A 15051-nucleotide genomic window follows, 5' to 3' on the forward strand; every position below is an offset into this window, starting at 1 on the left:
ATTAGAATTTTTGAAATTTTATCACAATTCATTTAATTTAAAATCGCGTTTTTATAACACATAAAATCTTGACATATTTAAAATCTCCTTAAATTTTATAGTTAATCATGACATAACTTTCAACTTTGATCGTATTGATAAAATAACTTATTCTTATATTATATTACAATATATATTATCTTAAATCCTTTTTCTCAAAGAAAGAAGATTTGGAACAGAGAATCAAAGATGTCAAATCCAAAAATAAACTGATCAATAGCAGTAGCTACTCGTACTATAACTTTTTTATCTTATCCACATCAACTTTTTTTTTTGCCGCTGTGTCTGAAGTCCACATTGGAGCTTCGACTAAATTTGGATCGCACACTACAGGGTCATTCGGGAGTGGTGCTCCAAACAAGATTTTCTCCATACTCGGAGCTCGAACCGAGACCCCTGGTTAAGAGTGAAGTACTCTCATCATAGCACCACAACCCATGTTGGTCATATCAACTTCTTTGGTCTTACTCAAGAGTCAATTCTCTAAATGATCACCAAAGTTTAGAAAATTATCTTGAAATATCATTTATGTTTCATTTAGGATCAAAATATCACTCAACTATCACTATTTTCCTTCAAATATACTTGACACTCCAAAAGTCTCACTCTCTCCTAGTTGATATGACATGTCATTAAAGTCGCTTTTTTTAATAATAGACTAATTTAATTTATTAAACCCATTTAACTAAAATAACAATCATATTATTTTTAAAAAAATATATTAGTTTACTAAGAATAAATTTTCATACTTAAGAATCCTTTATCATAATTAATTTTTTTAATTTTTTAATGCGATGAAGAATAGTTTTTTAAAACTCACCATAATGTCATTAATTTTGAATAATTATAAAGTAATATATTCAAAAAAAATATTGATATATAAATCACTTATGAATGTCAACTTACATCAATTAATCATATATTATATAATGAATCAATAATATTAAAGGTCAATTAACTACTAAAAAATAATTAATTGGATGCTTTGAAATCCATATATACTTACAATATCTTTTTTTGAAAAGAAGATAGAAAGTGAATAATATTTATATTAGAAAATAAAATTTTGATCTTTATTTATCAGTATATTAATCTCATATAATATGTATATTATTGAATTAAAATAGGCAATTCAATTAATTATTACTTGTATTTCATAAATTTGGAATGAGATAAGAATATATATTGGTGTTTAATTGTATGAGAAGTTAAAATATAATATAATATAATATAATATAATATAGAATAAAATAATAAAAATAAAAAATAAATAATAATTTTCTCTTTCATACCAATTTTTTTGTCAACCTTACAAATTTATCTGAATACTTTTATGGAAAAAAAAATCTTAAAATTTTCAAATAATTTACTTAGGAATTTTAAAAATTACCAGGTAATAACTGTACACAAAGGTTTTTCATTGAATTTTTTTTAGTAAAAATATATAAAGGAATTAGACTTTTTAAATTTTTTTTATAATCTTCATAAATTCTCATGTAAATGTATTTGTTTTGTAGAGACATAAGTTTGATGAATTGAATAGGTATATTATTTTTTAAAATGATGATTTAATGACATGACGTATCAACTAGAATCGAAGGAGACTTTTAAGGTATTTAGTATTGTTTTTTGGATAAAAAATATAATATTATTCATTTTTTCAAAAAAAATAATTGTAAGCATGAATTTTAAAATACACAATTAATATTATTGTAATAGTTAATTGACCTTTAATATTATTGATTCACTATACAATTTATGATTAATTGATGTAAGTTAGCATTCATGAGTGATTTGTATATTAATTTTTTTTTGAATGTATGTGTTTACAAGTATTCAAATTTGATGATATTATAGTACGTTTTAAAAATCTAATCTTCATAACATAAAAAAATAAAAAGTTTAATTATGATAAAAGATTCTTAAGTATGAAAAATTATTCTTAATAAACTAATATTTTTTTAAAAAAAATAATATGATCATTATTTTAGTTAAATAAGTTTAATGAATCAAATAGATCTATTATTAAAAAAAAAAGACTTTAATGACATATCGTGCCAACTAGGAGAGAGTGGGGCTTTTGGAGTGTCAAGTATATTTGAAGAAAAATAGTGATAGTGAAGTGATATTTTAGTCCTAAATAAAACATAAATGATATTTCAAGACAATTCCCTAAACTTGGGTGACCATTTAGGGAATTGACTCTCTTATTCAAAGATAGACTTTGAGGATGGATTATATATTAATGTGAATTTAATAATTTCATTTATTTTAATTATAAATGTTTTTGAAAATTATTAATTTTTTAATTATAATATTAATATTAATTTAAAATTGATCACACATCAAATTACTTTTACTTTTTTTTTTTTTCAAAAGGACAAATCAAGAAAATTGACAATTTTTGCTAACCTACTTCTACTTAAATGACATGTAGTGGGACATTGGCCAACATTTTAGTTTAATTTGCTCTCATTTTTCCTTTAATTTTTCCTATAAATTTGGGTACTTGTTTTCTTTTCTTGTATCAAACTCTTGTCTAAGGTCTATTGGTGGCTAGGAATTAGGGAGGAAAGTGATGGAAATTGAATACCATTTACAATTGCGGAATCAAAAAATTTACTAAGAAATGTTACAATGCAAATAATATTTAAGGTAGATCAATATATATTAAAATTTTGATCTAGTTAAAACGATATAATTTTTTCAATGCAACATCCCTTAACATAAGGTGACTCCACCACTTACCACTTGAGAACTTGGAGTTTGATCTTTGAATTCAAGAATGTTGTTAATGGATTAATTTCCCATCCATACAAACTATTTTATCAAAAATCGACTCTCTATTTTTTGTATGAATAAATTTGCGTACACTTTATTCATTCAAAATTAAATTTAAAAAAAATTAAAGGGAAGCAGGTGGGCACGTGGGCGCTGGATTGAAGTCAAGGCAGAGGTGCAGTCCACCGTGGAGTTGTCGGCCACATAGGGAATATTTTATACTTCCTCCGTTTCATATTAATTATCACATTTTTCTTTCACATGTTTATTAAGAAATTATAAATAAAAATAATATTTTTTTCTTCGTCCATGTTTTACTTGATCAATATTGACTTAGTACAAAACTCAAAGGGTACTCCCTTTTCCATAATTATGTGGCATCATTCAATATATTTTTCAATTATTTTGACTTATAGTAATTTTTACGTAGTTTTAAAATATGTATAAGAAAAATTCAAAAAAATTAAAGATTCCATGCTGAAAAATTCACGATCAAATTTAAATTATTTGACTCTCAAAATTTAAAATGGTATCACACAAATTGAGATATAAAGTAATAAATGAAATGACAATTTGACCATATCACCCTTTGAATATAATAAATTCAACATTTTTTAAAAATATATTGAAAAAATATTATAACTAATAATAAAGATAAATTAAGAACTATGTCATAAATTATCTCTTAGTTTTTTTAAACTAAACAAGTGAAAATGAATATTACCTTTAATATAGTAGATAAATAAAGATGAAAAAGAGAAGAAGAATAAGAAAAGTGTGAGTTTACCATTTTACCCCTATTAATTATGAAATAGATGAATTAAAAATTTAAATTTTCAAGAAGTCCTTTTTCAAAATTAATTAATTGAGGGTATAATAGGTAAAAAAAATTGTCCTTTCTTGATTTATCAAAATGAACTAGTAAAAAAAAAGGTTATGCTAAATGGCCAAAAAATTTGGTCAGAATTTGGCCAGAAAATTAAAAAGTCTATAATATCCTTTTTATTTTAAAATAAACTGATCTTTTTTCCATTTTTTAATTAAAAGGGTAAAAATGTTCAAAAATATAAAATAAAATAGTATGAAATATGTTATTTTACCATTTTGACCAAATTTTATGATCAAAAGATTTTTTTCAAAAGAAAATTGAACAAATAATTAGAGACAAAAGACCTATCTATTTTTAATAGCATTGAAAACTAATATGAGACGGAGAAAATATTACTCCTTTCGTCTCATTTTATGTGGCAACATTTGACCGGGCACTGAGTTTAAGAAATAAATGAAGACTTTGAAATGTTAATCAAATTGCCCCTTCAAAAAATAGTCATATTAAAAAGTAGACTCACTTTTTTTTCTCCTCATAAATGTATTGAAATACTATCTTTATGATTAAGTGGAACCAACAAGGGTAAAAGAGAAATTATACCTTTAAATACTTACCATATAAGAAAATGTGACTTTTTTTTTTTGACTGACTAAAAAGAAAATGGTGCCATATAAAATGGGACGGATGGAGTAGTAACAATTTTCTCACTTTTGTGAGTTATGCATTTTATATTGGGAATTGGTCAATTTGTTTCTTTTTTCTTGAGCCCTTAAAACTCGGGGGTTTCTCTCCTTTATCTTGACTACTTTAATTCACCCACTCCTTCGAGAGTAAACCCCACCACCCTAACATTTTGTTTTTGCTTTCTATTTTGTCTTTTTTCTTTTACTCCCCTCGTTTTTATTTATATATCATTATTTTAGATTTTCTTAAAAGTTTAGGTAAGTTTATTATTGTACATTTATTTAGTATTCTCTTAAAGTTTAATTTTCAATAAATGAATATAAATTAATTTATTTTGTTATTTAAATTGACCAATAAACATAAATTAATTATTTAGTTGTTCTATATTGGGAATAAAATAACAAGAATAATGTTATATATATTGGTTTGGTGAAATGATAAGTACTCCCTCTGTTTCTTTTTATATGTCAAGTTTTTAGATTTCATTTGCGTTAAGAAACTAAGTAGGCGTTTGGCCGCGATACCATATCATGATATGGTATCGTGAGATGGAATCAATGTTTGGACATATGATTTTACGCTGATTCCATCTCATGATTTCATATTCTCCAAAAACCATGATATGGAATTATATGGTAATTCCATATCATGATTTGAGATATTTTTAATACAAAAATTGATCCACAAGTTTATATTTTGTTAAAACAACCCCACATTTATATCTACTAACCATTTATTTCATATGTAAATAAAATTTATAATCACATCATTACTTTTTAAAATTTATTATTCTCACCGACATAAAATTTATTATTCTCACCAACATATAGTCACTTTAACTCACACCAACCGATTGTTAAAGTGATGAAATATTTATGGTCTATGAGTATGAAAATATAGTTGCGGATGATATTGACCAACAAATGGCTCAAAGTAACAATGTTGGTTCGTCTTCTCGGTCACATGATCGAAAAATGCAAGTTCAACGTGAGAAAATTGTCCGTATTATGTGGGAGGATTATATTAAAGATTAGTACACTACAATTTATGTTCAATTTTTTTAATTAAATTAAAGTTAGATGAAACAACTACTTAAGTGGAGAACAAATAGCTTTGTAATAATTTATTATACGATTTTATAAATTTTTGTTTATTTGATAAGATTGAATAAACAATTGGGGTTATTTTAATAGTTTTACAACTTATGAATTTTTTATGTTAATGAGAAAATATACAACACAAAAATTCCATATCGCATGTCCAAACAAAACTTCAATTTCATCTCATGATTCCATATCATGATACCATATCGCATGGCCAAACGGGCCCTAAGTTTACAATTCTACTATTATTTAATGTTTTTTTTAAGTCAATTTTTAATAAATGAGAAATAAATTCATCTTTTATTTTTAATTTGTTTGTTGAGATTTATTTTTCAAAAATAAATTTTATATAGTAATGTAATGGCGAGAGTAATTAATCAATGTATGAAATAATTACAATGAACATTACCTAGGTTAGTCAGCGATCATTGTTTTGTTAACGATCAAAACAATGACTTGATACATGAAATATTTTATGTTTGTGCGTTAAGATTCAATTTGATGTCACGTGCTATTTTTTTTGGGCTTTAGATCATACATAAATTTATCTTTTGTGCTACGTTATATTGAATATCAAAAGCATGTGTATCATAATATCAGGTGAACTTAAGTTATGTCTTAACAAAACTCTTCATTTTTCTATTATATTTTGATGTAGAATTCACCAAATATATCATGTGCACTTCATCTTCAACAATTTGCAAACTCGGAAGCTTGTCAGTTATGATTGATTAGTTCTCATCAACTTTTTTTTTTTGTTAGGGGTGTCACATTACATAGGATCAAGGTAAAAATCACACTCCATGAGTTTTAAGGTTATGCTATAAACAATTTACCTTGAACAAATAATTAATTAATATCTAATTTTGTGACTTGAGCATGTGCAAAGTAAGTAAAAACACTACTATATTAATTTTCATAAAATGAAATGATCACAAATAACTAAAAGTTTAATTTCTATAAATTGATCATAGCATAAACGTTTTAAACTATTAGATCATCTAAAAGAGAAAATATTGATAATCTTTCATAATATACAAGTTTAATAACTTTTTAAAAAAAAAACCTATTATAACAAACTTACAAATTTATACGATATTATAAATTAAAAAAAAATTACAATTTCAAAGAGTATAAGTTAAATTAAATAATAAAGGAAACCTTATAGTGATTGATTTTTGTCCTTACAAAGATCCTCACTCACCAACTTCCTCCATTTTTTCACGTTTCCCTCACATCTCCCCTGATCTTTGTTTTGTACTTTTCATATTTTTGTTATTTTCTAGAAGTCATATTTCCTTTTTAATAATTGTTTTGATTTATAGTTTTTAAGTTAAGAATATTTCGTAAATAGTTTATTTATCTTCATGAAATAAGACTAAGAAATTTACTTTCAAAAGTATGATGATAATTAGAATCGGACATTTTGCAGGATTAAATAGCAATTCAAATTCACTAGAATTAAAACAAAAAATCAACGAAATATATACTTTCTTTAAAAATGATGAAATGACCGAAATACCATACAACTAAGTATGAATTAGGTTCAATTCAATTTTTAGATTAATTCTAATTTAATCCATCGATTAAATCAAAATTTGCACACTTCTAACATCAACTATCAAATGTAACCTTTATATATATGTCGATAGACTTGCAATAATTTCTACAAAATCAAGTAATTGAATACTTATAAAAAAATAATATTATGGTTTCCAACTACTTTTTCTAGTGCATCACTGCTAAATAAACTATAGATTTTCTCAGGCAGTAATTATTTATTCTTTTATTCTTTTACTTCCCATTTGACATAAATAAATTACTTATAGTCAAATGTAAGAATTAAGTGATCTATCATTGTTAATATTCTGCAGCTAACATCCACTCTCTTCATATATTAGTGATTAACTTAGAATATATATATATATATATATATATATATATATATTGTGCTTAAAGTTTATTTATTTTTCTTTATCCTATTAAATTCATGCTTTTTTAAGTTGTTCTCTACATTCTTAATATTTAGATAAGTATAAGTATATAATATATTTACTTTAACATACTAAAAGTACAATTGTCATGATTATTAGCAAGATTTTTAAATAAAATATCAACCAAAAAAATAATGTAATAGGAACATGTACATTAATGTGGAATAATCATGTTATCTAATTTTATAGAACCTAAAAATAGGAAATCAATAATTATGAAGAAGAAAAAGAAAAAGAAAAAAAAAATAGTAATACAAGCACGACTTAAGAAGTCATTATCAAGTAATTAGTATTTTAATCTTCAAGCATTATATCTAGTCATATGTGAGTAGGTGTGTACAATTATGTTCGTCCAATTTTGATTACTAGCTATATATCAATATAATAAATAAATAAATAAATAAATAAAGGAAAACAACTTATATCATAAACAATAAACAACTATAGCTAATCTTGTTTGATATATGTAGGAATAATAATGAGGTATAAATAATTCCTATTGAAGAATTTTGTAGTTAATTCTTGTTGTGTAATTTTCTTGTTATTTTTAAGGGTTTGAAATTATCGACGACATGACTCTAGATAAGAGGATAAGGAGGTTAAAGATTAGGGTAAAAAGATAGTAGGTAGTCAATCATTGTTTAGTTTTTCCTTTTCAGTATTATTACTCTTACTTGCCTATTATCTTATTCTTCGATTGTTATCATATTATTTAATTTGTTGTTATCTTTCTTTTCTACTTTATTTACTTATGCATTATTGTATTTCTTTTTCAAACATACTTTGAATTACTTCACTTTTGCTGAAAGGTCTATCAAAAACAACCTATTTTCCTTGACAAGATACTTAGGGGTAAGATTTAAGGTTTGTATACGATTCATCCTGATCTCTAAGCTTCAAGTTCCATTGGTAGGATTACATTAGTCTTAGGGGCTTGAAACAAGATCAGAATAAACAACAAAAATCCTAATTAACGATGACTTATATATAAAAAAAATGTTAGTTACAAATGATTTATCAACAGATTAGCAACAAATTTTATAGCTAATTACTTCCTTTCTTTTTTTGGTAGTCTTAAAGGGTTTGAGATTAAATATTAGATTGGAAAAGAGAATCCAATGAAATAAAATGTAATCCATCCATCTTAATTGACTAAAAATCAAATAATTGATGAGAGAATTGAGGCACCTTTTGATTCTTTCCAAGTGCTCACATCACATGGACCTAATTTTTAATAATACTCCCTCTGTCCCTAATTACTTGTCCACTTTTGAATTGACACATCTATTAAGAAAACAATTAATGACATAGTGAGTTTACCATTTTACCCCTATTAATTATGAAGTGGATGAAGAGTTCTATATTTTTCAAAGTAATTAATCATTTATTTGAGGATATAATAGGTAAAAAAATTGGCATTTCTTGATTAGTCAAAATGAACAAGTAATTAGGGATAACTATAAAATAAAAAGTGGACAAGTAATTAGAGACAGATGGAGTATAATATAAGTCCAAGTAAATGACATTATTATATATTAATTGTCGTTTAGCAAATAATTAATCATGTTTTAACAATAAATTTCTTGATAATATCAATGACATTATTATCATGCTCAACCACTTGCTATAGTACTTGTCGTTGGCTAATTACCTCTAATTATATTTTAATCCAAGGGTCCCACAAACTAACTTTTATTCTAAAAAAAGTTTAATTAATTAATGGTAGTATTTCAATCGTAACCCACTAGTTTAAGAGACTTACGACTTTCTTGATCTATAGGAGAAATGAATTTGCAGTAACCATGACTTGTGTTAACTGTCATTAACAATTGTCATAAAGCGGATGAACTTTCTTTGTCCACAAAGCCCTAGTTAGATATATGAATGCAACATATATAAATGTACTTTAGGAGATACGTAGCATTTTTCTGAAAATTCTAATCGTGTGAGGAAATTTTCGTTCTTACACCCATAATGTTATATTTATACATTTGTAGGCTAAAACTAATGGGTTTATGGGCAATTTTTTATGGATGGATCCGACTCAATAGATATTTTTTATATTAATTCATTAATCGCATAATCGGGAGAAAAAATCCTTCAATATAAAGTGTAACTCTCAAATGACTTTTTAAACAAGAATAAAGCTTTGGTATTTGGTAGCCACATATTTCCTTAAACAAATACTCATGTGAACTACAATTAAAGACTAAATTATTTAGTACTTATTCAATTAATAAATATATATTTTTACAATTAAAAATGTCTTTTCTATCTGGATTGAACCTCGGATGATAACAAATGATTTAATCATAAGCACTTTAAACTTGAAACTTAACTAACAAATTAATTAATTAAGTAATTAAATTAGTATTATATTTACTATTACCCTATGGAAAACTAGAAGATTCATTACATAGATCTTGATGTTATTGGTTAAAAATATTTGACCCCTTTCTTTTACTTGAATTAATTATCCAATTAAATGAGGATATTTTAAACCCTGTGTCTACTTTTTTGTGAATTAATTGATTTTAATATATAGTTGTGAATTATCTATTTTTTAAATTAAAATGTCTTGGACAAAAGATTGGTATTGTCAAGTACTCATCAATCATCATAACAGACACTGAAAGAAATGTATGATTAAAAATTTTATGGTCAAATATTAAAAAACTAATTATTGTATTTATCAAAGTTGATTAAAAAAAATATTTTTGGTTAGAATTAATATATTACAAATAAAAGTTTCCCCTGTAACTATGACGGCTCTTTTGAAAATGCACTAAATCTCAAGTACAGGTTTCAGTACTAAAGTAAATTAAAATAAAATAGTTGGTTTATCTAATATGGACTAATTTATATGAGCATATTTAATTTCCATATGTTAATTAAATAAAAGCTACTTAATATTTTAAGGTAATGATTGAATAGTCTATCTCTCAAACACAAATTGAACAATATTAGCATTTAGCCATAGCTAATTTATCGTTAAATGATCTGTAACTAACATAGTTTTTTGATAATTTGTTGTTAAATAAGATAACTGGTGGAACTTTTTTTTAGCGACTTATTGTGTTTAGTAGGGCTTGGCATAAAATAACGAAAATTGAATTATTGAACCGAATCAAATTGTTTGGTTATTTGATATTTGGTATGGTATTGGGGAGTAAAATTTTAGAATTATGGTATTCGGGTTTGGGTTCGGTATGAGACGTTAGTACCATTTGGTATTCGGTATTTCCCGAATACCAAATTATTTACTTAATGAAATATATCAACATATCCATTACAAGTCCAAAGAGAAAGTTAAAGAATAAGAATGAATAATCCAAATATATGTCTTTTAGTTATATCAATTTCATTTTCTTGATGTCTTCTTACTTGTTGATCTTCTATTATATCGTGCGTCCACATAAAAAAATTGATTGGAGAAATAGTATTAACTTTGTAATACAATAGGCTATAACTTCAATATGGTATTACTGAATACCGTACCAAACCGAAGTTTAATTTATCGTTTTTCGATTACCAAATCAAAATTTAAAGATTTGATATCTACATTAAACTACCAATTATCGAATTATCAAACCCGAAATTTGAGAAACCCGGACTGAATACCGAATGCCCATCCCTAGTGTTTAGCTCGGATGTACTATGTCGTTAAATAATAAGAAAAACGATAGTTTTTTAATGTTTAGCAACAAAATGTGATCGTCATTAATTCAAACAACAATAATGTAATGATATGACATGCATCTAGGTCTAATTCAACCCCCAACAACTAGCTCATGAGGGGAGAATTGCTCAAGTCCATTTGAAGATTATTCATCTCATGATTAGCCATCGATGTGAGACTTTTTCATTCTTTAGTACTCCACCTCACGTCCATGGTTTGACATCTGAAACATGGACAATTTAATTTGGGTTCCCAACAATAGGTGAAATGAGTCCTGCTCTGATACCATGTAAAGATATGACACCTAGGTCTAATTAACTCAACACCAAAAGTTAGTTCATGAGAGGAAGATTGTCCAAATCTATATAAGCAGGCCGCTAGTGATCTATTCTCCAATCAATGTAGGACTTTAACTCACTCTAACATCTTCCCCCACCCCTCCCTTCTTCACGCTCAAGTCCAACTATAGCGTGGATCAGGAGGCCAAAAGGGGATGTACTTTTCTTTTATATATACCATGTCAAATTAGGTTTTGACCCTAACTCACACCACACAGTGGTATATCTATCATGCTATTAGAGCCAGGTTCATTCATCTTTGGGGTTCCGATCCATGCACCAGTTCATCATGGGTGTAAAAGTGTTGTTAGAGCCCCAAATTGGTTGGAGAATGAACTAGTGACCTGCTTATAGATGGACTTGAATAATCCTCTCCTTGTGAGCTAGCTTTTGGAGTTGAGTTAGACTCAAAATTCATTTTTTTTTTTTACAGAATACATACCCACTGTAATTCTATAGGTGAAATTTTGGAATAATAGAGTGTACATAAACTTTATTCTTACCTTATAAAATAAAGTTATTATTTTTTATAGATTTTTAACTCAAATAAAGTATTAGTAAACAATTGATAAAAGGAAATACGAAAATAAAAGGCTACAAATTGTAAATGCTTTGCTATGAACCTTAGTGTATGCCATGAGCAAAAAGATATATGCCTTGGTTAAGTAAACCTAAAATTCAGGAGCTTTAGGGAATTGCTTTCACCAAAGCCAAGTAATGAACTCCATTAAATATTGTAATATTCATTAAAGAAAAAGGTCCTACAAACAAAAATAATAATTAAAAAAATACAATCTTGTTTTATATCAAAGTTTTACATGGTGTATGGAATCTTAAAAGTGTCTAAGATGACAATTTAATAGAAATGTATTTACTTAAACAATGAAAATGAGCTGCACATGGTGTTGATTAGGACCACATTGTCGTTTTATTATGACAATAAAAGATTTAGGTAATCATGTCACTTATCTTTTCTTTATTTTGTTTTCTCCCAATGATTTCTTTTTTAAGTTCTATAAATTAACGATGTAAAATATATTTGTACAATCAGGTTATTTATATTTCTTCACATTGTAATACAAGTAAATTTTATCTAATTGATAACAATGACACAATAGTAATTTAAAATAATACATACACCCCACCGTTTGCTTATTGACCCGCAATATAAAGGGCATTTGGGACCTTTTTGTGCTTCGATACTCTGATCAGGACCCCCTATCAGGACTACATATTAATAAGCGAAGGAAAAGAAACTTTCGAAGAATAGCAATATGAAAGAGAAAGAAATCCCTTTTTTTTGCTCAAGGCACTGAAGTTCCTAGGCAAAGATCAATATCATTTGATTCAAGAGAATTCTTTTCACTATTGTAAAAGCCTATTTTACCTTGCCTTCTGATTCGACTCTATTGTTAGCTAGGGTAAGTTAATTTTGAAAAATTCCATGCACAAATCGAATTTCAGGCTATAACTTACTTGCATGAAGTCAAAATCATTAGTAATATATAGAACAAACAAGAGAACAATCCACTCTTAGAATCTAAACAGTTCCACCGTCCAAATTATAGTTTGGTAAATCTCTATGAAAATAGATGATAACTAACTTGTTATATAGTACATTCTTTATATTGTTAGTATATCATCTTCGATGCATTCTTTCTTAGTCTATTTTCTTTGTTAACTCACTAAATACTACTACTTTCCTTCGTTCATATTTACTTGTCTATATTTAACTTGACATACCCTTTAAGAAATAACATGATAAGTTTACTACAACATCCTAATTATAATTAGTATAACTCATTTAAATATTGAAAAATGAATAGTACTTAATAAAATACTACTCCCTCCGTCCACTTTTAATTGTCATGTTTCGCCTTTTGAAAGTCAATTTTTACTAATTTTCAAAGTTAAATTAGATTACATTAATTCGATAGTTTAAACAAAAAAATAGATATTAAAAACTATACGAAAAGTACTATAAATTACAATTTGTTGCATATTAATATGATGAAAAAATACATTGTAAAATATTAGTCAAAGTTCTTATTATTTAATTCTATAAAAGAAAACCATGACAATTAAAAGTGGATGGACGGAATAGTATATTAATCCCTCTAAAATTTCTTTTTTTAGTGCCAATTCTACTTTTATTTACAAGATAATCATTATAGATCAAGTGGAATAAGGCCCACAATAATTCTTTTTGGGCCGGGACAGCGCAAAATTTAAATAAGTCCATTGAAAAAATAGCCATTATTCTGAAATTTCGACTTCGACAATTGAACGATAACGTTGTAAAACTTGAAACTCTATAACATTAACTATTTTATTTTAAGGATGTGGTTCTAAAAACGATCAACTAAAGTTGTTTCTTCTTCAATAACGTATTCAATATTTACTCGATCCGTCTTAATTTATAAAAGTACAATATTATATTGAATACTCCCTCCATATCAACTTGTGATCTAAAACAAGTCTGAAAAATTCTACGGCTATGAATTATTTTATTAAAAATAAAGTGAAATATTTAAAATTAAACTATTATAAAATACTTAAAAGGGAGAGTATTATATAAAATTGGGAGTTAAGAAATAATATTGAATAAATTTATAATGTTATTGAACTTAAATTAGTTTTTTTTTCTAAAAAAAAAAAAGGTACAGGGTGCAGACGTGCTCACGTGCAATGCACGTGGCACACAATTCAATGAAGATCATGTGGTTTAAGTCATAAAAGGCCTCAACTTTTTAATTTTGTACTTTCACATACTTTAGTTTTTATTTTATCTTTTTTCAATTTTCACGTGAAGACTTTTGCACTAATAATAATTACATGTTCTTTCTCATACATGTGGAGCATACACGATCATTATCCTTTTTAATTAATGTTTTGTTTGTACATAAAACAATAAAAGTTCTAAAAGATAATGTAAATTTGAAGTTGGAGGAAAAAATATTAAAAGTTTGAAGTTTTGTTAGGGTTATTTGATTATATAGATGTATCTTAATATAATTAGAGATGCATCGTAATATAATTATTGTCATGAATTATTTGAATCGGAACAACTTTATCGTCGGTTATATTTAGAATCTAATCAGAGATGTTTTTCATCAAAATGCTTTTTGGAAAAACAAGTTGGTTTACTCATGTTTAGTTTGTGAGGGAAAAATATATTTTTCTAATATTTGGTTGGTGATTGAACCAATATTGATCCGGGATCAGACCCCGAGATTCAAGATTCGACCAGAACCTCACCCCGACTCCCAACTCGGGACCCGACATTCAAACTAGGACCCACCCCTGCCCCGCCCCCAACACCTAAACATGTACATGACCCAAATGATCGATCCAAAATCCAACCTCGACACCTGATTCGAGACCTAGCGGTTGACCTTGACTTTCCATCCAAGACCCGACATTCGAATTGGACTCAACCCTGACCTCGATCCCGACATCCGATTTGAGGTCAATCCCTACCTGTGGTCCGATACCCGAATCGAGACCTTACTTCTGAACTAAAATTCAACCCTGACATCCAACGCAAGCTCCGACTTTCGAACCGAGATCTGACCCCAAACTTTCGACCTAGGACTCAAAGGTT

The 15051-nt window shown here is 26.7% G+C and overlaps 1 protein-coding gene across 1 annotated transcript in view; it reads right to left on the minus strand.

The window, feature by feature from the left end:
• The window catches only part of LOC125814483 (NADH dehydrogenase [ubiquinone] 1 alpha subcomplex subunit 6-like), a 520085-nt gene that overhangs the window by 136608 nt on the left and 368426 nt on the right, over positions 1–15051 (minus strand). The window lies entirely within an intron of this gene.

Source organism: Solanum verrucosum, unplaced genomic scaffold (assembly GCF_900185275.1).
Source record: "Solanum verrucosum unplaced genomic scaffold, falcon-dt-bn FXZP01000268.1, whole genome shotgun sequence".
Lineage (NCBI taxonomy): Eukaryota > Viridiplantae > Streptophyta > Magnoliopsida > Solanales > Solanaceae > Solanum > Solanum verrucosum.